Genomic DNA, 26,606 nt, shown 5'->3' with positions numbered 1-26,606 from the left:
TCTGTTAATTCTTTAAAGAGTGGCATTACTGTACATGCTCACCCCATTCTGGACACACTCCTTTTATCATAAAGGATCTCTCACTCAAAATATGGCCATTGTGGAAGACTTATTGCCCATGGAAGTCTGTAGAAATGGATCAGAGCTGTTTGAAGATGCACCTAGTGATGAGAATCACAGACTGTGGTGCCTCATGAAAGTCACCACAGCACACAGTGAAGCCAATGAAGGCAATTTCATGCTCATCAATAAAACTATCAGTTATAATGTAGGGAATTTTAATGAATTCTGCCATTTATCAATATTTAAAGTCTATAAAAATACTGTTTGAAAAGTACACAATGTATATCATATGTGACTTAATGGTATATGCATATGTATATATATATATATATATATATATATATATATATATATATATACCAAAATTATGTAATAATGTAACATAAATATGCCATTACGTAACAATTTTATATATATGCACACACACAAATTATATACAACCCCCCTAGTTAATAATGAAGTTTTGTATTACCTACTTCTTAATTTGAAGAAACAGATCACATTGACCATCATGTTTATGGAATGCACACATTTATTCTTCATAGGAAAAAATATGTTCATTATAATGTCTGTCATAGTGGGAGAGCATAGCATCCAAGAAGCAGCCTAACATTCTAGAAGATTGTTACTAGGCAGTGTTCTGAGTACCCATGGAAGAAATTCTCTCACTTTTCTATGAGATACTGTGCTAGAAATAGTCATATTTGATTTAGTTGTTTAGCAATAGTTTCATGATTTTCTGGTTGTTCCTGTGTTCTCAACCAAACTGCCTCCAAGCAGACCAACTCAGGCTTCATTTTCATGACTGAAAAGGCCAGCCTGTTCTTTGTGCTGCATACTCCTCTGCTATGGATCAAGGCATGCTGGGAGATATCCAAAAGGCACATAAAACAGAACCAGAACAAAATTTGGTATTTAAAAACTTCATGCACAGAGCCCCCTCCCAAGCAAGTACAAACCTGATACTCGAGTACTTTACAGGAGAAAAATTAAGAGTCATCTGAAGTTCAAGACTGTATATGGCTAGAAGAACACAACAGATCTAAGTTCATTTCAAAGTCAGAAAATAGTCAAATCCTTCATGTGTATCAGAGTTTCCTGATCTGGCAGGTGTGCCTAGACAGTATCCAGAGATCACAGACTTAGTCACAGAGAAAAATAATCATAAGCATCTGCCAAGAACAATAAGTGTCTTCATAGCCTGTCATATTGAATGTTTTTTTTATTTGAATTAGATTATTTTTAAAAGGACAAGCTGACAGCACCTCAAATTCACAGTCTTTTTATGGGCTTCTCTTCCTGTTTGGTGCAGGAATGTGTATTTTAAGTTGACACCGCTCTTACTTTCGGAAAGATATATTAAACAAACTAAACTAACTAGGAAATTACTTTGGGAAAGTAACCCCATCATTTTTTTTTTCAGTGATATTTTTTGCAAGATGGGAAGACAGCCAAGAGGCCAGGAGGTATGTTTTCCTTTTCTTTTGCATATAACTTAATTAAATAAGTAAAATATGAGACAGAGCTTAAACCATAACAATAATAACCTAAATAATGATTGTGTGGAATTAAATAGCCACACATAGTAGAGAGAAGATGTCATGCTCCTTTTTATTACACCTTTGCTACTTAGTAATAAGGGCTATCTATAAGGGACTAAGAAATTCTTATTCCCAGAATAGACTTATAAATTACGTGCTGTCAGTTTGTGGGAAATGCAGACTATACAATAAAGGATCCTACAAGAAATGTTCATCCTTTCCCAAATTTTCTCATTGTGAAAAGGAAATGGCCCTACATATTTGTGTGAAATATTTATATTCCACGGGGCCAGTAGGGATTTTTTTTTCTTTTTTTTTTCTTTTCTTTTCTTTTTTTTTTCTTTTTAATGCAGTCAGGCAGTTCTCCTTCCCTTTCAGAGTGAGATATCTGTAGTTTGGTCTGAAATCCAGGTCTGTACAACATCTGGTGCCTTTCAGCTATCCAGCCTGCCAGTGACTGAGAGCCAGCATGGGTTGCTTGGCCTCTCTGGATATGGACAAAGGGAAGGTGACAATGCACTCTGGGGTGCTTCAAAAGGTGTCCTGGTAAGTGGACCCAGTGGGGAGCTGGAGACTCTACAGTAATGGAATGGGGCAATCTGACATTGATTCACTGGAGCTTTTTTCTCCCACCCTCTTTTCTCAACTCAAGCCCTCCTGGAATACAAGAACCATGGGACCATTAAATTGTTTAGTTTGGAAAAGACCCTTATGATCATGGGGGTCCAACCATTAACACCGCAAAGCCCACCAATAAAACATGTCCCTGAGTGCCACATTCACACGTCTTTTAAACACCTCCAGCAATGGTGATTTCACCACTTCCCTGGGCAGCCTGCTCCAGTGTCTGACAACTCTTTCGGTGAAGAAGTTTTTCCTAATAGCCAATCTAAACCTCCCCTGGTGCAACCTGAGGTCAAATCTTCTTGTCACATTCTTTTAAACAGAATGATAATAAAAACGCCAAAAAAGGAATAATCCACTTAGAATATGTGCAAATCTCATGCAGATTAATTCCTTGCTGCTCTGCCACTGTATATTACACAACATGCATTAAAATGCAAGTAATTACACATTTTTCTACAATGGACAGTAATATTTGAAACATTTGGATTACATTTTCAGTTTGATTACATCTCACTTCCATTGAATCATTTATCCATATGCTATGAAAAACATCTCTATTCTTGTGATGTTGTGCAGCCGTTTAATTTGTTTTCAAGAAAATCACTATAAACTAATTTGCTCCTCTGCAAGAATTTGGTGAGATGCATTAATCATGCCAGAATCTAATTTGGTCTTGTAAACCTATTTCTGCAGAAGAGAGAAAGTCTACTCAGACTATTGAAGAAGCTCTATTTTCACTTACTTTTAGCAATACCTGGTTTAATACAAACAAAATCATAATTGGGTTTTTTTTAGAAGTCAGTATCACAGTTATGGCCCAGGTGGGGTTAGTTTATGAAACCCTCTATAGTACTTAGACAAGTCTGGATTGCAAAAGTCTCCTCCAGCCTGGCACACTCAAGGTTGCCTGTATAGCATCATTTCACTCTTTGTCTCTATCTTCAGCAAACTCTTTTTACTTGGACCATGGATGCGAATCAGAGCAAAATGAAGATATGAAAGCTGTAAAAAATTGTGAGCATGAGTTACAACATTTTAAAAGCTCTTTACCCAAATCCATTCATGCAATTGGATGCTTTAACCATTGTGATGAAAGTTAAAGCCTTACTATACATCATGAGAGGGATGAACACCTGTGGGACAGAGATTTATCATCCATATAAACAGAGTGTGATTGGCCATTATTACAGGGCTGAATTATATTTCATGCAATTCAGTAATCAGAATATCTGTGTGTGCCTGAGTATCTGGGAAACAGAGCAGGTTGGAACACAAATGAGCAATCAGGACAACACTCAGAAGGAGAAAAGGCAGCAGTAGTCACTGGGGTTTGCTTCCCTCCAGAGGGGCCTTTCTGGCAGGGGGTGATTTAAAGCAGATCTCTTTCTGTCTGTAGAGGAAATCTGGGGTGATAAACCTCACCAGGTGAAATTCAGTTTTTATGAATACCTCCCTAATGTTCCATCTGGGTGATAACATACACTGTCAGATTTGCAGCTTTACTACTCTCCTCCTCAAGACAAAACACACCACCTTAAAGACAATAGGTTTAAGGGCCCAAAAGGGGCCAATTCTGCCCACGCTGGAGATAAAACAATACTACTTACATTACCATTTGCTTTTAGGGAAGAAGATTAGAACAATAGTCCTCTAAGATCCTTCTTCTCTCTCTTGCACCCTTTATGTTGCAGGTGCCAGGCTTTTTTTCCCCTTGTCAAAAATTTTATTTAAGCCAGAAAGTACTGAATATGTTAATGCAAAGAAATTATTGTAGTTCACCAGAAATTCAATAGGATTACAGCTTAATCAGCAGTAGGCATGATATATGCAGTACTCTTCTACAGAGAATTCTCATTTTAAAGTTTTGCTTTCAAAGTACTGGGCTTGTTTTCCATTTCCAACATACTGGTGCAATGTATCATCGCTCTAACCACTGCTTTGATACAAATTTGTTTCTGCCCAAATAGCAATGCTAATTTTTCAGTATTCTGCTGATGTCCAATTAGACATTTAGAACATCCCCAGCTACATAGCCAGGAGTCACTCTGACAAAACAAATGATCTTGGGATGGAAACACAGAATTAAGTCAATGGGACAGAAAGTGTGCTGAGAATTTTGAACCATATTTTGAGTATCACCAAAGTGACAACTTCAGGGTCCTCAGGATCTCTAACAAGGTTATTTGTAGTTTCAGTAATATTAATGTTTGAGAACAATGAAAAAGAAAAGAAAAAGAAAAAAGAAAGATAAAGTCACAAATGCCCTGCTGTCAGTATTAGGTGGCTCCATTAGCAAATCTAGCAGCAGCATACATAGAAAATTGATTTTTGGCAAAAGGCTGAAAAGCTCACACCATAAAATAAACAATTTAACCCCCAAACATTTTGTACAAATAGCCCTACCACAATTATGGTCTGCACTGACAGAGAATAATTCTGTATGGGATTCCAGTATAGACAAGTAAGCTACATAGCTACTCATTTATTCTTTACTGAATCTTCTATTTTACATTGAAAGCACCATGTTCTGACTATAACAGGCAAAATTACACACTTAGACCTGTCAAATTGTATGGAAATAGGTTTCCATTTTAAACACTTCATTACATACACTTACTTGGTCCTGAGCAGTCAATATAGATAAATATCAGTAAAATGATAGTAGAAGAGCACTGTTGCTGCTTGTGTGACACATTCAGATACAGCAAATGCCTGAAACTGAGAGATAGTAATACAATGGCTGCATATCACTATAAATTATTATATTAAATGTCCTGGGCATGTGTCCTAGTTTGGAGAGGAAGCACTGGAAAACTGATAGTCCACAGTCACAGCTTGCCACCTACCTCTCTGTGTATCCCCAATCCAACAAGCAGCACTCACTGTATCATTCACCCATTAAATAAATTAAATTTTAAAAAAAAATGAACCCACAACCAAGACCCCAAAAATTCTTGCAAAAAAAGATTACCAAACTATAACTCTTTTAAACAATTTAAAACATTTCTCTAAATGCCTGTGGAAAAAAATGAGAAAGATTCTGCTGGCACACCAAATTCAGATTCCACATTTCTCCTGTAAGGATCAACATCCTTCAGAAATACAGGAGCTATGAAAGATTCCTCTTGGGATCTCATTTGGCATAAATCTCAGCCTGATTTGCACACCTGTTTTTAATTCAACAAAATAAGATCTGTAACTCATGGTCTATTGAGCAGGACTCAGTACTAAATGGATGTGGGAAAAAAAAGGCAGAAACCAAGTGAAAGATACAGTCAAGAAAATCTCACAACATCCATTCTCAGCAATGTCAGGAACCTGAAGATGCACTCAATGAAAATTCACTTTCTGACACTAAAGGGTTACTGCAGCAGCCCATTCTCATTAATATTCATGTGAGCAACAAATGGAAGAAATGGAACCATGGACAAGAAGATGTAAGAGATACACAGAGCTTGGAGTTTTCCAATGTCAGGATGGTTCTTTTAGACAACAGCAAAATTCAGAGCAATTCTGTGCATTGTTCCCAAAATTTTCATCAGAAATAGCTGTGCTGTACAGAGCATCATGCTGTCTTTGTGTTTCTAGGATGTCATTAGGAGCTAGTTTTCATTTAAGCATTTTCAAAAAAGCTTTTACTATGTGATGAAGGAGAAACGAACCTTCAGCAGGACATTAGAACTCCCTCGCTGCAATTGTGCTAAATCTCCCATCTGTTTTTTAAAAGCAGAAATTGCATTGAGGCTTCTATTTGCTATTTAACTGCTGACCTTTTTCCCCCTCTATTTTTTCCCATATGCTTTTTGATCACATGTGAAAAACTTAGCTTTGGTTCTCTTATTTCCTGATTTTCTATATTTCAATTAGACTTTAATGGCTGTATATACAGTGATAATGATCCAAGAGTGTTTTGAATGAAATCTGTTTTGTATTTCCCAGCTTCTGAGAGCTGCCACAATTTGAGAAACTTTCTTCTGTAGCCCCTGAAGTGCCTTCTATAACATAATAACATAATAAACCATGGATCTGCTCTCCCTTTGCTGTGCATTCTGTTTCCTACAGCCTGCTGCAGTATGATTTGCCACTATAAATAATTATCCTAAGTTATAAAGATGTAATATAAAACTATAAAGCAATACCATTAGACGCCATACACTGGAGACTCTGAAGAAGCCATAAGAAAACATTGATTTTCATAAAGAATAAGAAAAAAGGTGACAATGAAAAACGTGGTTCATGCTTAGGATTAGCTCATTAAAAGCCTGCTGCAATTTTGGGTACAAAGAATGAAAATAGCAGGTAATCAGTGGCAAACTACCTTTTTTCTGAAAGGTGGGACTCCACGTTTTATGACATCTGTCTTAAAAGGTGAGAGGAAAACAGAAGCTGTGGTGGGAATGGGACTTGAAAATGTGTGAAGTTCAGAATTATAAGGTATTATCCCCCAAAAGGGGAAGAGCCAGACTCCAGAGGGATTCATATAAATCTCTGTAAGGTTTGTGTCCAGATGTGTGACCCTGTGAGTTGATTTTTGTTTGTTCTGTCTGGTCTGGACAATACAACAAGAGGCACATATAGGATTTCTGGCTTTTTCCCACATTATTTTCCAATGCCTTCCTTCCAAATAGCCCTTCATTTTCCGTTCTTATTTTTGCTGCTTTTTTTTTCTGTTGAGCTTCAGTCAGCATCATTTAACTGTCTTTACAAAGTATTCAGTATATAGACCTCCAATAATCATGGATTTTCTTTGTGAATCTGATGTTAGCAACTAAGACTAATCTAATTCCTCTCTACTTTCTTTTATCTCTTTGCATTGCACTGGTGTAAGAAGGTGGTATGGTAGTTAAAAAAGTTGCAAACATCCTCAAAATCATTTATATTACTTTTTCTTCTCATGACTTCTCATTTTAGTGGGCAATTCTGTTCTATGATACACACACCCGTTATTTGCAAAGAGAGATAAAAATAGATGTTCACATTTGAACTACGACCTAATAATTTCTTTGGGAGCAATGAAGTAGATTGTGAACAATCTAAATGCAGCCAGCCTTATTTCATTATTTGGGTCCCACTTGTGTTATAAGAAGAATATTTACATTCAAGATTTTAAAAACTTTGTGCTAACTAGTACACATTTCTCATGCAACTTTTCATCTTTGATGTGTCTAACAGTGCTTTCTCTACTTGCACTGCAAAAGGGACAATAAAAATGTGTTTTCCTCACTGGGGTGGCCTCAAGGATGCAGCTATCCTTTGTGCCAGTGTAAGCTGTGCCTGGAGCTGCTAAACATCCACAGGGGCTGAGGCAGTGGGGTTTAAATCCTCTCCAGATCCACTGGGATGGGTTGCAAGGGGAGGGAAGCAGGGCCAGGAGCCTCTTGCAAGAACAAACATCCTGCAGAGTGAGGTATGTCATTTCTGAGATTGTTAAGAGATCTAAAGATTGGTAGGAGAAATCTGAACCCCAGAATTCATGGTCTGACTTTAACAAGTGGAATTTTCACACTTTTTTTTCTCCTTCCAAACATTAGCTCTTTCAAGTCCTATTTTAGAGCTTTCATTTACAAAATCAATGTTTACTGGCCTTTTCATAGTGGTTTAAAAATGAAGACAAGATATGGGTCCAGGGAAGAGAAACTGTATTAAAATATTGAGCTTGTTATCTCCAAAGTGCTACACACAAATTAACTAATACATGCTAATACAGTAATTAGATAGTTTGCCTAGCTTTAGTGCAATGACTGTGTTTCCTAAAGCCACCACCGAATGAGAGCTGGAGTGACATCACCCCATAGCCAACAGCTCTCCTCAAAACATAATGTGCTTAATCTGTGTGTATTTCTGTTTGAAAATAATGTAAGTCTATTTAGAGTACTGACACGATTTGCAAAAAACACATTTTGAAATCAAGGTATGTTTTGAGTTATTGAAATACTGCAATATAGACCAAACCAGAATGGGTTGTTGTTGGCTGGCTGGGATGAGGATGAAGCTACAGACATTTCACCTGGAATGACTCCTGTGTTCTGCACATACATCACAGGCAATGACCCCTCACAGCTTCTTCTCTTCTAGGAGCAAATAGCACAGAAAATACTTGAAAGTGTTAGAGGGCAGGGCCATCCCCTCCACAGGGCTGTCCACAGGCTCCCTCCTCCTTTATGGAAAACCATAAGAGACCAAACAGGCTTCACCTGTGGCTTCCCAGAGCATCACACTCCATGGACACTTGACTTGCATGTCCAGGCTAGATTAGGTACATGTTTGTACACCTCTCAGTGTAATGAAGTCCCAGACACAGTGAGGACTCTAAAACCATGAGAATAGGAATGATAAAAAACCCAGTCATGAAAAGAAATCAAACTGGTACCATCACAGGTACCCGTGGAGCTTTGGAATTATGACAAGAAAGCTGGCACAGGATCACTGGCATGATGCATTCTGAACCAGATTGGAAAAAGCAACCTGGAAAAAAACCAGTATGATTATAATGAATGAGCCTTTATTCCACATATGAAAGTGCTTCTGATGCTGACAAAAGGAGGAACAATATTTATCATTCTAGGATCTAAGGGGACAAAACAACAATATTAAATCATGAAAGGTTTTGCTTGTGAATTGGCATTGTTTTCTGTCCCTTGTGTTACCAGAATGATAAATGCTTTCCTTTGTGTAGGGAAGAAAGGATACTGCATGTTGTTTATACATATATTTATGCCATATTTTTTGAGATGGTTGGTTAGATTCTCATTAATAAAAATATTTATATTAAAGGTGCTAATAAACATTTGGGGGGGGTGGGGGTAGTGGTTTCCTCATCTGCAGTTTTATTTGAGACTCTCCTTCATGACATTTTAGTTTCTAGGACAGATGTAACAAGATTCAGTTATCACAGTTCTTAGGAAAACTGGTGGGAATATTCCAGAAGCACAATGTGATCAAAGTGGATGGAAAAGCAATACCCAAATGACTAAAGGCAAAACTGTGCCAGTCCCAGAATTACAGAAAGAGATGATATGTATAAGACATACTAAACACTTGCATTTGAATTTTTAATATAGAAAATAAATGTCACAGCATTTTCATGAAGAATCTATTAGTCCTGAATGCAGCTCATCTGCTACTCATTGCTATGGCTTATACCTTGTACTTTTTATCCATCTTTAACTCCTGCTGAACACTCGAGCAATTGCAATGTCTGACAGGAGGTTATGGATTTTTTTTCATATTATCATATTTTTCTTACATTTTATATTTTCAAAGGCTAGCACAGAGCATTCCAGTGAGCACATGAGAATTAACACACTTTGTTGCCAATAATTTCAAATGCAAGCAGTATCTCCTGGTTTGCACAGTTCAGGATGAATATGGTGCATCACTGTGCCATCTAAAGTGACTCAGCTCTGAGAGCTTCAGGGCTTGGCTCTGCCTTCACTGCACTGAGAACACAAGGCTGAATTTTTTAGACGTTAAAAAAAAATGTAAATAAATTTATAACTAGTAATCTGGTCTGCAAAGATACATATGAGCATGACTCCAAGAAGGGATTACTTTTGAGTGGTATAATTCTGTGCATGCTCTGAGTGCTGGGCAAAAGTTCCTAGAGCACAGCCAATTTTCCTGCACGGATTTCAATTGCTAGGTTAGATGCACTTCAAAATAATATTTAAAATTGCAGAGAAATGTGCTTTATGTCTGTTAGATATTACAGCGAGCATGGATAGAATGGCTCTTCAGAAGAGCATGACGGGTTTCATTTTCTTTTTGGGTGTAATTGCTGTTCCTGTTACTCAGCCCCCTCCCTGCCACCTCCATCAGGGACTCAGCTTCACTGCCTTGAGCCTGATGGGTGAGCACTGCCCCACAGAGCTCACAGCACAAACACTGAATTAAATGTCCAGGGGAACAGAAACATACTCTCAGACCTCCTTCACCCACAGACCTTTAAATTCAGCCCAGATATGCAAATTTTGGTGGAATTTTCTTTCATGCAATAATGGACTAAGCAATGAGAGTTCTGCAAATCACTACCAGCTCTCAGTTACGCTCTGTACTTCAGAGGTTTCAGGTGAGATTTCTGACACCCTGTTCCACAGCTATCACCAAGCAGCCCTTTGTGAATGGCTATATTAATGGTGTGTAATAAAGAACACCACCTACTTTACGCCTATCTACATTGGCAGTTCCCACACAAGTAAAAGATACAGCTTGATGTTAAAAACTGAGATACAGCTTGATGTTAAAAACTGTCAATGCAAAAGCTTCATAGATCCACGGAGCAATAAGACTGCATTAACCAACTGGTTTGGATTGTTTGGGGTTTTTTGACAGAGAGAACGGAGTTAAATTATTTTGAAAACTAATACATGAGTAAGCTGCAAAATTTAATTACTTGAATTAGAACAAAATTTTCAGGGAACTTATAACACATGTGCAAAGGTTTGTGTAGAAAATGACATGTACAGGCGTCAACATTGAAAAGTCAGGAAGTTCACAGATTTTGATAGATTTCAGGTTGGATGTGTCAAAAGATAAGCCCTGATGCTGGCAGGCAGTCTCCCTTGAAAATTTAGATTCCATATACAGAGATTTCAGGTAAACCAATTTTTACTTTCACCTCTGCCTCCAAGTACTGGTCTCAAAGGACTTCATTTCAGCCAAGACCTGTCAAACCCCAAATGCTTTTCATTACTGAATTCCTTCTGTATGTTCTGTCAGCTGTGTTAAAATAATAAATTCACAAGCAATTGATTTTTGCAAAAGGAGAGAACCAATTGAACTCATCTCCTGATTTTGTTATTTCAGCAGGTAATTTTTTTCTTTACATATTTAAAATTGTAGTTTGAAGTCTTTCTTTTCTGTTCCCTTTATGGGGTTTGAAGTAGCAACAGGTTCAGAGAACTTGTAATAAAAAAACCTTCTCAGTGCAATGACTCTGAGACATCAGGGGCGTACTCCAGTCAGTACATACCCTCTCAAATCATTAATATTAATGATAATTCACTGACAAACATCCAGCACATACTAGGTGCCCTGGTGATCTTAATTGGTGTTATGAAATAATAAAATGATTTCTTACATTCTGATGTATGTGAGGAGAAATTGAGGACATTTCTGAAATTCCTTGCAGAGGTGAATTTGTACAGTTTTTGTCATTATCAAGGGAGGATAACAAAAAAGCCATAGTGATGGATTAAGAAAGCAACAATGGTTATTTCACCTAAAAAGTTGAAAAGAGTCTTTTCAAATTGTGTGAGTGGGGAAAAAGACCACAGTTTGGATGAAGCATTTGCAAGAACACCTTAATAGGGGACAAGAAAGCAATTAACAATGAAAAGTCACTGATGCAAAAGATAGTCCTAGAGATTAAAATCTTATTGAAACAAATGCTTCTCCATTTGATCATAATGAATTGAGCTGAAAGATCTGCAAAAGCAGTTCACTGAACACCAGAAGAAAATAATAATTTGTTACCCAATTATGGTACAAAGCTTTCTGACCAACATACTGCTTTACAGCATTACTTAAACAGAAATAAACTGAACAACACCATAGTAGAATTAGACATAATATTATTTGAAACTGCAATGTGATAATTAAGAAAAAAAATACAGCTATATCAATTTTTAGAGGGCTCTAAAAACACAAGAAAATGCTTTATCCCAGTGGAAAAAAAAATATTCAAGGGAAGAAGAGATGAAATGGGCATAGCAGGGACAGATGAAGCAAATAGTGCAGGGAAGAAAGGGGCAGTGGTGGAGCTAAGCTGTGCATGGGGCAACAGGGGAATAGTCTGAGATGAAATAAATTGCAGAGATGGAAGTGGGAAAGGTGGGGAGAGAACATTAAGAAGTGATGATTGAGAGAAGTACATTACAGTGTGGGAACAGATTGCTTAAATTAGAGAAATCCATCAGATCAAGGTAGATTGGGTTTTTGTGATGGGCATGAAGATCTCAAATTCATCCCACCTGACTTCAGACACTTAGCTGAGACATCCAAATGTGGAAGGGTTCCTGTCACAATTTGAAAAATCAGCAGAGAGGCCTGTCCAAAGAGGAATCAAGGCTCCCAGTGGGCTCAACTGCCCTCTGACAGAAGTGTTAAAGGATAGGAGTGATCACATTGGTAACACATTTAAAAGAATATGCACAGATACATGAAACGTTTGGATTTGATGGGGCTATATAAAAGGGATTAAAGAAGGACAAAATAAACATAAACAACTGTCACAGGAATTGTTATTGAAAAGGTTTTTTACAGGTCCCATATTTTTCAATCTTGCCATTTATGGGAAAATGTGGCAGTGATGGGGTGGGCACAACAGAACGGTCAGCAGTGGTGAGGATGGCACCCACAGGGAAAAAAAAACCCTTAAATTTTCATTTTCTTACCAGTTGCTTTGCTACTGGAACAAAATATGAAGTCACATGTGTGGGACAACAATGTGGGATGTACCAAAATCAAAGCAATGGCTTCAGAAAGGCTCTCCACTTTATACTTGGGGAAGAGGAAAGGGTTTAATTACATTTTAGAAGTTCTGAGGAAAGAAAGATCATGTGCTAAAAACTCTCTTTCACCCTTTCAGTAAGACAGGTTAAACACACAAGTCTAAAGCCTGAACTCAGAAAACCTAAAGGACAGGAGCTTAAAGGAAATGTGATAAACAAATAATCAGAGTAGGTAAATTAACAATTCACATCTTAAACTCTGTGAAAATAAGGAATTAAGCAGACAACCTGGAAAGACAACAAAGTTGGAGTCAGTTGTCAGAAAAACCAATATGACAGAAAGGCACTGGAAGGAACACACATAGGTGTGAGCAATTACAAAAACAAATTATCTGAAAATATGGATTTCTTCACTGTCTAGTAAATAAAGTAATTTTAGCAAATGAGACAAGCATCTAGATGAGAAAAACATCAAAATCATCAAACTGTCTATGTATTTTGTGTTTGTTGGTCTGTAAAAAAACAATAAAAAATCATATCTGAAATTAAGCTGTAAATACCATATTTTTTCAGAACATCATCTACTTGAATTTCAGTAACAAAATCTTGAAGAAATTCAGTTGTGTGTTCCCACTACAACAATGTTTTCTAATAGTCCTAGTGATGTGCTGAAAGCTGTGTGTAATTAGGCCTGATGAACCTTAGTAGGGACAAACCCAATGTGGTTTGAAACTTAAGTATGAACAAAAGACAGGGTAAAATGAAGCAGAAAATGTATTGCCTACAATAGGTCTTCCTAGACTTAAAATTATGGAGAAAAGCTTAAAATACATCTAAAGATGTAAAAAAAAAAAAAAAAAAAAAAATTGATGTTTAAAAGAAAAAACCCTTAGGACTGCAGCCTTTCTGAGATCCTTTACCTTCCTGAGTGTTCTGCTGGGAAAAAAGCAGTGTTCTGCTCTTCTCATGCCAGGAGTGTACAAACCCTGCACAGGAACCAGACAGTGAACATACAGTCGGACACTGTGGTTCTTACTGCCTTAACGAAATTATGCTTTAGACTAATCTCTCTTGATTACATTTTGAAGCTTTGCAGTGAATTGTGAATTATGGATGCACAAGGCCTCCTCTTTGTGGTTCTGCTGCTTCCAGTACAGAAGGACCACTGGACTTTGGTGCACAACTTCTGCTGTCTCCACCCAGCACTGTTAGATCATTCCTAGTCATCCCTGGGAGGGATATGAGAGATCCAGAGAACCTCCACACTGGGCTCAGTGCCCTCCCCAGGTGAGCTCCATTTCCACCCTTGAACAGGGACACAGGGCTCTGGTGCTGTCCCAGACTAACATCACCTCCAACCTGCCACACCAAACAAATTGGGTTTTCAGCACTGAAGGAAAGGACAGGTCTCTGTAGATTTCCTATCTCTCAGACTTTTCCCTCTTGATTTCCAAAATATTCCTCATATTGCTAAGCTTTTCCTAAGGTGTCCACACACATGGCTACCCTCACATCAATGCACCCACTGCACCCTTCAATTTCTACTCAGATGTCTGGACTAGAACTTGGCAGAGACTCATCCTGTCAATAAGGAATGGTCTATCCCTTAATAGAAACATCTACTAACACTCATGGGAGCTTCGTATGATTTTTTTCTTTCCCTATGGTCGTCTTCCACAAAAATATTTGTGGAAAGAAAAGATGTGCCCGCAGGTTTCAGGACACTGAACACCAGAAGTGCAGAAAGGCTCCCAGACAGAGCAGGCATTGCTTCAAAGCAATTTTCCATCAGCCTTAGAGCAACTGTGCACACAATATTCTCTTTGCAAATCTCTTCCACAATCTGAGGCTAATACCTGCAGCATCTAGACCAGAGATGCACGACAAGGATGTGAAGCTCTTTATAAAATCTGACTGACGGGAAATCAATATTACAAACAAACCCACAACCAGGGATCCATTACTGCTACAACATATAAACCAGCTCTGTGCTATTCAGCAAACACTTGCAAAGTATGTGTTAGCAGTGGGAAATCCTTTTTTCAACTCTCTGGGAATATACAGTGACACAATATCCCTGAAACTAGGAAATATTGTAAACAAACCCATAGGCTCATAACCTTAAACAGAGTTATCCACCGCAGTATATTCTCCTGTGCTTTGGTCCTGTTATGGTAAGGTTTACTTTAGTCTTTTAATCTGATCATGCATACCCCAAATTGTTTAAACTATAATTATAGATGTAAAGTTGTTTTGCCTTCTACAAAAAAAAATGTGCTTTGGAGAGACCAAAACAGAAATTAAATGCATGGAAAATAATAGAACAATTTCAATGGCACTAATTGCAAAGCAGTTTAAGAAAGCATCTTTTGATTAAATAATTGTTTTAATTATACAGTATACTTAGGATTACCAACTATAAACACTTCAGCTTTTAGCATTAGGATAATTCCACATATACTTTTGCCAGACTTTCTTTCAGAGCATGAATAAACTAGAAATAGAAATCACTGTAAAAATACATCCAAAGAGAAGGAAAAAGGGTGATTTCTCCACAAATAACTGACATCTATCATAATACATTGTTAAAGACTATAGCTAAATGCAAAAAGTCAATTCATGAATTGCTCAGGAGAAACCTTTGTATTGGGGAGACCAAACCTTGGGTCATTCAGAAATGATCTCTGCCCAGGGAGGGCTCTGAGCAGAGCTCAGCAATATCCCTCTATTGTAGAACTGCACCAAGGCACCTCCTCTGCCAGGGCATTTTCCAAGTGAAATCTTTGCAAAGGACAAGGTTCCCATGGCTGCCTGCCTTAAACTCACAGATTCATGGAGGGCTCCTTTCATGACCAAAACGAGATATTTCTTGACTTCACACTGTGGTAAACCACAAATTCACCATGGTACATTATCCACCATCTCAAGAAAAAATAAACTCAATTATTCTTATCTACATGGCAGCAATTTTCCACTGAGTTGGTATTAAAGCTTTCTTTGAGAGTAAGATGCCTAGAAAAGGCATTAAAAATCAAATACTGTTGTAGGGAAAAAATATTCTATTTTATCTATTTAGTATTTATATTATATTCTATAATATTATATTCTATATTATCTATTTTAATATCACTATTAAAGGCAATTAAATGATATCCTCAGACAAAACCCTCAAGTTTGCTACTGTTTTTATGGTCAAGGGGATATAGACAGAGTAAATGTATTCTGACATTTGGTAGTAAGGGGAGGAGAGAGATTTGTGATACAGAATGGATGAGGAAAGGAGATGTTAGTGAGGCATTGCACATGCAGCCATGCTCTGACAGAATTGCAAAGATTTTTACAGCTATAAAACACTCAAATCTCTCCTCAGTTTAAAAATATGCCTGTAAACAAGTACTTTATATCATTCTGTGAAACAATGACAGTAACAACTGCTTGTACTCTGCCTGCAGTGAAGGGGCTCCTGCTCCAGTAAAAATCACAGTATTACCCTTATGAAATTTCAGAATTATTGGCCCTTCACAAGACAAAGAAAAATCTTTGCGTGCACTGACTGCGGGATCAGTGTAAATAAAACAAACCCAGCAGAACTGCTTGGCAGGAGTTTCAGCAGTCTCTTATCTCTACACTGCAGTTCTGCTTGTACTGCACCTCACTACATGCACAAGACTTTTGTGTTGGTCTTGCTCTCACCTTGTAATCCACCAATCAAACTGGTTGAAGGCTGCCAGAAACTTAACACATCTGTTTAAACTTTTCCACCTGGAAATTGCAATTCAATTTTTTTTTTCTAGCTTAAAAATTCATTGCATTGATGCTATTTCAAATATCATTACTGATTAAGTCATATTTTCAACTCAATGAATTTTCACACTGCTCTCCAAATTTGTTCCATTATGAGGAAATATATTTTATTTTGAAAGATAATGTTGAAGTCTTCAGAAGAGCTGTGTGTCGTATCTTCAGCTGGTGTTAATGAATGGTCTCCTCCACATGAAATAGGTTAATCAAAAATTTGGCTATCTAAATTGGGTTCTGGTTCTCTTTCTCCCTGACTAGCAATATATGCAAGTCCAATTGACATTACTTACAGTATGTTGGTATTAGAATTTTATATACACATATATATATAGACTAAACTTTGATAAGAAAATGTATCATTACTGTCTTTCACCTGTTTTCTTTAAGGATTATAAACCCAGAGAATTTGTGCCCCAAAGCTTTTTGACCTTTCAAATATTGTCAAATGTTTGTCAAATATTCCTTTTCTTGAATTATGTAACACTAGTCAAAAACACACAACAAAAATTTTGAAAAAGAAAAGTGTCCTAAGGCTGATACAATGTCTTTGCATAGACAAAGGCATCTGATCATTATGGGGCACATTTTCCCCACTAACGAAAGTTTATTGGCTGTATCTTTAAAACTGACAGTGTCTTTCAGGATCTATCAAATGTATCATAAGATAAGCCATCAAAATAAATAAAATATAAAGTGCATACTTCTTAGGGACATAATTTCCAAGTACATAAACTTTTATCTTACTTTTGAAAAAATGTCAAATCACTCGGAGCAGCACTTTAAAAATATGATTTATGAAAAAGTCTTCTTTTACAGGCTCTAAGAACTCTATAAAAAGTCTTTCAAACAGCAGGGCTCTAAGAACTTTTAACAGAAAGTTATAAAACAGATTATGGATGAGAGCAGGTGAGACAGAATCACGGTTGCTGCACTCAATCAAATGCATCTGCATCTGGCAAGTAGCTCTAAGAATTAAATATGTTACAGCTGAAGAAAGGCTCCTGCAAGTTCTCAGTTTGCATTCCCCAGATCCAACCTTTGCAACACAATAGATGCTGCCATGCTGCAGTCAGCAGGAACTTCAAGCACAGGAGATGCTTTGGGTACTCAGGTGAGGACCTCACGGATGAAGCAAAGAGATTGATATGAGAACAGTCCAGTCATGCAAAAAAAAACCAACTCTCCTTTTTTAAATAACGCCTCTTCTTTATGTCAGAATCCCTGCCTGTGAGACCATCAATTATTCACACAGCACTCAATACATGGCACTGGGGTTCCCTGACACCAAACAGAGCTTCTCAAGGCTTTCCTGTTCCAGCTGGTGGTCACCGCTAGCCTGGGCAGCCCTGGAGCTGTGAGCCTGCCAGGGTAAGTGATGCAGCTATTCTGTCCTGGCTCTGCACAGACTCTCACTCTCCCCAGGCTTGCTGAGCAGAGATGTGTCTGTGAACTGCAGCACCATGGTATATTTGACAGCCTGAAATAAAAGGCAGTTCAGCTCAGGTTCTAAGGTTGTTTTTAATCTCCTCCAACTCCAGCTGCCTAGAGTGAGGTGAGGAGACTAAGCTAATCACCTAGGCTCCCTCTGTAGAAGAGGAACAAAGATACCTCAAGAGTGAGATTTAATAGATAATTTTATTTCAAAGTCATGTAATAGAACAGGACAAGATGTCCTGTCCAAGTGCTTCTGTTGACTCGCAAGGAAACTTGGATAAATTCAGATGAAAAACCTAACTTCTGGATGAATGTGAGACAGCTCCTGGTTATTTTGATATAGAATTGCTTAAGAGCAGCTGTGGGAGCACCCTTATACAGACAGCATTAAGGATAATTCTTGCTTCTGGCAATTCACAAATTAAGCTAAACTAAAATCCTATTTCAGCTATAAAACTGTTCTAAAAGATGCTTTCTGGGTTCATATTATACATCTTAATGGGAGAAGGGTGCCATATGGAGGGATTTCATTTTGTTAAGAGATACTCAGTGCTCTTATCTTCTTTATGTTCTGTACAGAAATTGAAAGCAAACAATGCTTATATATATTTTTTGAAAACAATTTTCATTTTAAATACAGAAAACTTTATTAATAAAGCAATGGGATACTGAAATACTAAAATGAGGGATCCAAGTGAAAAGGATCTTTTAACTCAGCTAACACCATCTAGCTGTATGTAGCTATCTTGCATTTATTCATTTGCATATATGGACCATGGCACTTTAAAATGTCATGTATTATTTTCCAAGGATCATTTTCAAAGGGAAATTGTAATTTGCCAAATACAACTGCCATATAAAATAATAGCTAATGTAACCATAAGATGAAACTGCTGTCAAGTTGTTTACCAACTGTCCAGTACAATCAAACACGGTCTTGTGATTATTTTTCTGTTCTGTTTGAGAGGAAAAAAAAAAATTATTTGACTTCCAAATCCAAGCTTTTGAATTCTGGGAGTTCAGAAGTGTTCTGTAGCCTCTATGCCCAAACAAAGTATTTTATGTGCTCAAAAGTGAATCTCATCAAATTCTCTGTGGCCAAGAAGTGTCTGCTGATACAATGGGGGAGAAATCCTTCAGTGAGGATGAGAAGAAGGAGCATTCTTCACAATCTTCCTCACTTACAAAATGGATCAAAGAAACCCAGATTTAGCTCACTCCTACCTATACAGAATGCTGCTGCAAAAAAACCTCATGTACTTATCTAATATTTTTGGTGATATCGCCACTATCTGAGTGTTTTCTGCTTTATTTCCCACTTTCTGTGCCCTAAAACACAAAATGTTTGTCTTTACTTCCAAAGCCCTTCCCCACCAAACTGCCTCATTCTGAGGAGGAGTTCCCTACAGCCATCTGCAAAGCTGTCTTAATGATCTCATTTCAGATCCTTCCTTTGCTATGTTGCTTATAGAAAGCTCATAGCTGGCCTGCTGCTCTCCCTTGAACACTGACTTTTTGGCTGCCCAGTACTGTCACATTGTTTCCTTATGCTCCCCCGTCTGTCTAGACCCATCTGTTGTCTCTTGTTTTATACTTAGATTATAAACTCTATGGCAGCAGAGCTGCCTCTTTGTTCTGAGTTCATTCAGTGCCTAAAACAATGCAGGCTTGACCCATGATTAAGGCTTCCCAGCATTAGGAAAAAAACACAGAAAACAGCAAACATTCTAACAAATAACCCAGCTGGAGTGCCGGAAACAGACGCTGCCTTGCAGACATCACAACACAGAGGAATCAAATTCCACCAAAACTGAATTACTCAGCAATACTGCTCCATTTGATCACCACTGAAAAATAGCCTTCGTGCTTCTTTTGCTTTTCAATGTAGCTCACAGTTGTGGCTTTTAGCTGAATAATGTCTTCCCTGAATAAAACTTGTCAAACTTGCATTGTGTGCTTTAGGTACTAGGGCTCTGCTTACTTTGTCTTGGCTCCTCTAAGCAGGCTCAGAACCCCTGTTTCTCTCTTTTACCAGAAAAAGCTGGAGTTTGAAACCAGTTTCCTTGAAGCCAGCTTGGGTGCAAGGAGATGCTCACCCACAGCTTCCCTGGTTTGAGGCATCATTGGCTCCTGGTGTGTTTTACTGTGCTGTGATCCATAGCTCATTCAAGAATCACAGAATATGCTGAGCTGGAAGGGACCCACAAAGATCATTGAGTCTAACTCAAGATCTCAAGGGTGGCCCTGCTCAACCCCAAGAGTCACACCATGTGCCCATGAGCATTGTCCAAATGCTCTCTGAGCTCTGTCAGGCTTGGTGCTGTGACTTCTCTCCCTTGGGGGACTGTCCCAGTTCCCAGTTCTCTGGGATAAGAAGATCCTTAGGAAGGAACAGCCTCAGGGGGTCCTGCCTGGGGTCCTGCTGTCTCTGCTCCAGCTCATGCACTGGATTTTGTCTATCTCTGGCCATCTTGTATTCCAAGCTCCTCAGGTTCCTCCATCTAAATCCCCACAGCAGTGCAAAGAACGCTCATGAAGACCCAGCCAGCTCTGCTGTGTGACAGGGGACATAAGGACTAAGAAACCAACGTGGGCAGATCCCAGAGGAAAACAAACCACCACACATGTCTCTGGATACAGCAAATGATGAATCCTACAGCATCTCCAAGGCTCCACAGATGCAGAATCTGAGTCCACTGAGACTGACCAGCACAACAGGAGAAGGTCACAATGCTCAGAGCACCCCCACAGGTCCCTGCAGATTCTGGCAAGGGACACAGTGTGGTAATGTCCTCATTCCCATTTCAAGGCTGTCTGTATACAGAATTTGGGACAGGATTTCTCTTGTGGTTCTTGAAGTGCTGATTAGTTTAATTAACTTTTCCATGAAAGTAAAATAGGGCATAAATTTTAGCTGTATTCTTTTGAGATTACTGACAGACTTCTTCAAGCACCTCTCTTTCATATTTTCAGGATTTTTGCTGATTTGATTACACAGAAGAGGTGGCAGCATGATGACTGCTAATTAGAACTCTCAACTTATTATCAGTCCATATATTTATAGGTTTCATATTAGGAGATCAATACAAAAACATAATCTGTGTACAGCTACATTTACCTCTAACACTGAAATCACCCTAGTTCACCCATGTCACCTTTAAAATCTTTTAGCCTGAAGAATTGCATTTAAAAAAGGAAAAAGGAACATAAGAAAATCCAGCTCTAAAGGGGGGTTTTACTACAAATAAAGTTTTATAACTCTAGTGATCAGGAATGTCCTTGAGCTGGGAGTTTTTGATGATATCATTAACAAGCAGTGGCATTACTTGTATGAAGACATCAGCTATAAATTATGCTTTACATACAGTCACTGTATATTTCCCAGGACTCCAGGACCTCATCTAGGAGGTTTTGGAGATACTCGGCACCAATGGACTTCAGAATGAGCTGAGAATACTCAGCACTCTGCTCTACTATGACCACAAACCATAACTGTGCAGAGCATGCTGAAATAATCATGAGGTAAGTACCTGGTAATTTCTCTTTTCTAGCCAAAGTGCTCATTACACGTTAATTACAGTTAAGCCACCTAAGCATAATCGTCAAGTATTCTACAGAAACAGAAACGTGCAATTTCTATGCAGATTGCATTTGGCTGAAAACTCTATGAATCTACTGTGTTATTCTATGTTGCCATGTATATGTGGACAATGCAAACCAAGCTATTAACAAAATAACCCTGAAAGAACAGGTAATTCTTACTGCTGCCACAGACTCACCTTTTAAGAATGCCAAAGTAGCTCAAAGAATGGAAAAGAGTAGATTATGAAGGACATAAGGACACATTTCTTTATCTGACAACCACAATGCTTCAAGAAGCCAACTCCAATACTCTGGTTTCCCATCAGTTATTTCTGAATGTTACAATAAAATAGTAATGATATATCCAGGTGGCAAAATTCTGTTTTAACAGCTGCATCAACTGTACAAAACTCAAAAGCAGCATCTTAACAGATTAACAGCTCTCCATGATATTATCTTTGTAGCATGCAATTTGTTCCCAGTGATAATTAGGTATTTAGAGACATAACTAATTAGAGAAAAATGACTGGATGATTTTTCACTTGCTCAGAAATCTACTGTCAGGAATGAAGATCCACTATGGGGACTAATGTAATTCTGGTGCTAGAATTAGTGTCAGAAAGATAAGAGAAAATGTGGTTTAAACGATGTAGATGGTAAAATAATGTACCTTCACAGACCTCCACACTGTCAATATGTGCACTGATACACTTCTCCAAATGGAATGATTCTCTTCCTAATATGCATTTTGTAAGTGTGAGTGCTGAGGAGGGGAATATACAAGATTTAGTAAAAGATGGAGCAGAATAGGTTTTTTTCCATTAAATAGATCTTTCCCAGTCTAATTTGGGATAACAGATAAAAGATTCAAGGGATCATTAGTTCTTGAAGGCATTTGTTTCCTCTTATTTTCATGTACTAACTGCAGGACTCTATCTCTGTTTGCCTTTGCTGCTGCATTGCCTGTCAGTAAAATACATCTTTAACTGTGTATCATTTTTCCTCTGGATTTTATTTACCATGTCACTCACCAGCTAGACTCATATAAGTATACCTCAAGCTACTAGAAAAGAGCATTCTCCACATTCACTACTAATATCATTCCACAGATTGAGTGGAGTGCTTTGTGAGAGATGCTGCTATCATCCAAAGACAAATCGTGTCTATGACATATTCAGCCAGCTTTTACCCAGGGCTTAAAGTCATACATCTACAGCACTAAAATGTTTAAACTGGCCCTACAGCATTCTTCTCCTGGGAAATTGATAGTTCTTTTTGTGCAGCACCAGAAAGCCCCTCATTTCCTCAGTTCCAGGTGTACATGCATGTCTTTGCACACACATCCCCCACCCTTAAATGTGCATCCAACAGCATTCACATTCAGAAGAAAACCTTACAATATATGTAAGTGGCCAGAGCAAACCTTCAAACATTGCAGCTGTTTGTTCAAACATAATTTTATCCTTTCTTATGGTCCAGCCTGTGCAATGAACATGGCAGCTGTTCTGCATAAACACACAATATCACAGTACTGAGGTTTGTATGACAATGCACTCACCCAGGGGAAGGGAATAAGACAAATCTTGCAAACCATTACTTGCAAAAATTTACTGGTTTCATTTATTACTGGTTTCATTTATTTCCTCTTAAAATAATGCCTGAAGTAATCCCCCCCCCCCCCCTCCATTTTTCTGTTTGTTTGCTTTAATGAATAGACTTTAAAGGTTTGCTAGCTCAGCAGCAATGCTCTCCCCAGCTCCCAGTTGATATTGGACACAACCCTTCAACTTTATGTTCAGGACCAAATTGTCAGCAGTAATCCCATGGGTGAAAATTATATTTTCTATGGCCTCCCAGATGTGGCAAAGGGATAATGTTCCATGACAGATCTGGAGGGTGTGGCTGAGGAGCAGAACCTTGACTGCTCCTCCTCTTTCCCCACTGCTCCAGCAGAACCAACGCTTCACAGTGCAGCTGCTCTGGTTAGTAATCTGGACCTGAATTCTTAAAACTGTTTGAGTTCACCTATTATTTTGGCCTGCCACCAATTTTTTCTATGAAATGCAACTAAAAGAAAGAAAACTGTAATGTTCTACAGTTTATAAGTCCACCAAACTGGACTGAATTCAGGGAACAAAGAAATGGCATTTCTTCAGTTCATGGTTGGGTTTTTTTTTAATTTTTTTTTTAACTTTACCAGATTTAAAACTATTCTGTAAACAACAGAAGTGTGAGAAATTGCCTTTGAATGTAAACATATTTTTCTGCGAAAACCTTTCATTCCACTGAGCTGGGAAACTTAGCACATAGACCTAAGTTTGTCTGAATATATGTTTCATATCTAACTAGAGAAACACTTCAAAAACAAGGTTATAAATAGGACAAAATGGCCACCCATATGGCAGCAGTTACATTTAAACTTGTTAATTGCTTGAAATAGCTGCAGACACAGACAACCTTATGTATAGGTACTAATGCCTGATACACAGCCTGACTGAATCATTAGTAGTATTAGAAAATAAACGTCTCCTTGGTATCTAAGCAATCAGAATTTAGGTATAAATAAACTAGATCTTATATTTTAAATAACAGGGATAATTCCCACAGCAGGTTCAGATCAGCAAAGTTCACAGCCAATGTGTTTCTGACCATTTATTCTGAGCATTTCTCTCAAGTCTCTAAATTTTATTGTTGCACATCTAAAATTTCTTCATTTCCACCCAACACCTATTTAAAAGACCAGCATCACAAAGTATTTCTATCCCCTCTTCCCACTGTGGAAACTTATTGGCCAAGTTTGACAAGTCTTTATGTACAGTGAACAAAACTAAATCCTGCAGCACTTACATAATCAATGTTAAATATTTAATGATGCATCACAGTGATACATCACTGAATGACATTGTACAGAGAGATGGTATTGACCAGTTGATAAATTTGAAAAAACACAGATTTTCTTAAACAGCACCATTTCTACAGATTTGAACTTTCTAAAGAACGGTTCTCAAGCATGTTATATTCAGCTGACAAAAAACAATGAAATTTTATGCTCACACATGCACACAGAAACAGATTTAAAATACACTTAAAGGGCTCAACATTTCTAAAACATAAGTTATTTTGTGAGTAGCAAAAAAGCATAGAAGGAATGGCACAATGATATGCAAATAACTTCTAAAGTATCTGCTTAAGAGCTCTTAAAACTTCCTAACTTATTTTTTAGGGCCACATTTTCTATCATGTTCTCAAAAAAATATGCACATGCATTTTTTTCATATGCAAAAGAAAGCTGTATATGTGGGAAGAACAGCTAACTCACTAATACCAAGTAACACTGTAAGAATCTTGTCTTTCCTTTTAAATAATAAAAATAACTGCTTCCACAAGCAAAATGTAGTAAATTACATTTTCCCATATGTTTACATGCAGCAGCATCTACCTCCTCAGAGGAGCAGTCATTTTCTTGTCATTTTCAAGTAATATGTCACACAGAACTTGCACAATCTCTTGAATGCTATTTTCCATAATCACACCTTGAAGTGTCCTAAAAGTCTGGGAGAAGTCAGAATATTCTGCGCTGTCATATCAGCACAGCACTCTATATGCAGACAATGAAGAATTAAATCTGTTCATAAAGGAATGGTACATACTGTAAGGTTGACTTCATTTTCCATTAATGCTTCTGGTTTTGTTGTTAAGAAATAGGAGAGGCATTAGCTTGAAAAATATTTGTGAGCGCAGGACAGCATCAGAAGTTTCTCTCCAATTAAATATTTCTCAATACAACCATAATATTGACTTTGAAAAAACCCATAACAGCCTACGGCTTTCGATTGCACTGTTACACTCATGGGCAACCTCACAGTTAAAAAAGCTGTCTGCTCTAACAGTTTGAGACCATTTCAGCATCTCAACCTTTAAATGGGGTATTTGTTTTTCCAGCCTCATCTAACAACCCCCTCTCACTGAATCAAGGAGAGATCCAGGAAATCAAACTGTGGCATATCTGTCTTCCTTTGTGCAGTCAGTGCATGTCAGACTGGAGGCTTTTTTTAATCTTGACTAATAGGAAATGAAATTGGCTCCAACTGTATCTAGACTGAAACAAGCTACGAGCAGACCTGCAACTTCAATCAGGTTCGTTTCTTCCCATTTCAACCTCACCAGTCTGGAACAAGAAAACCTTATTACAGCATGCTCAGTCAGAGTTTACAAGAAAGGCACATAACTATGGAGACAAAACCAGCCAGTTCTTTCATTCATGGCTGGTCAGGTCATAAATGAGTGCAATTCACAGCCTTGCTTCCAAAACAAAGAACATGCTAAAGTAGGATTCCAGATAATGAATAGTCTGCTCTTATTTCTTTCATAGAGATCTATTTCTCTACACAAATTGTTTGGCTTGAAATGCTGAAAATGTTTTGAACAGGAAAAAAAGCTTCCTTTCGTAGCTCTGGCAACACAGCATTGCAGTCTGTAGGAAGATGGTATAAGTGGCATCCAAGAGCCAAGATCAGAATGTACTTCATGAAGCATTGCCAATAAGGTAACATCCCCAGCTTTTTAAAACTTTTTTTCATTTCCTAATAGTTGATTTCTTGAGAAATCAATATTCCCTTCTCTTCCCTATACTTTGGAGAATGCTTACAACTACTGATTTGAAGTTGAGGCTTTTATTCACTACTGATTTTTCAATGAGGCCTTTGTATTGCAATCCAAAAGATATAAATAATAACAAAAGGAAAACAAAGCCAACAAACAGTTAAGAGCTCATAACTTGAAGTCATACTCAGTTCAATCTAACAAGTACAAAGCAGATTACGTGCTTGGACACGGATCTCCTCTTCATCTACAGATCATTACCATCTGATTATGAGCTTGATATGAATGTGGCGTTTTTTCCATTTCATTCTAATAGAAAATATATTACAAGAACCACGACAGCCCTCACCAACTTCCATATTTGCTAGCATTTTCTCTAGGAGCATTAACGAGCAAGGGGAAACATCTCCCTTCAAAGTAAGGGAGCGGGCACTTCAGTGAGCCCTGCTGGGAAAACTGCACCACTCCTGCCAGTGCTCAGCTGAGTAAACAAAGTTTCATCTCC

At 37.9% G+C, this 26,606-nt stretch overlaps 1 protein-coding gene across 3 annotated transcripts in view; it reads right to left on the bottom strand.

Annotated features, from left to right (window-relative positions):
• Positions 1-26,606, bottom strand: part of ATRNL1 (attractin like 1) — a 432,739-nt gene that overhangs the window by 7,931 nt on the left and 398,202 nt on the right. The window lies entirely within an intron of this gene.

Source organism: Agelaius tricolor, unplaced genomic scaffold (genome assembly GCF_023055355.1).
Source record: "Agelaius tricolor isolate 1412-34295 unplaced genomic scaffold, bAgeTri1.0.p SCAF_22, whole genome shotgun sequence".
Classification (NCBI taxonomy): domain Eukaryota; kingdom Metazoa; phylum Chordata; class Aves; order Passeriformes; family Icteridae; genus Agelaius; species Agelaius tricolor.
This window is presented reverse-complemented; position numbering and strand designations above follow the sequence as displayed.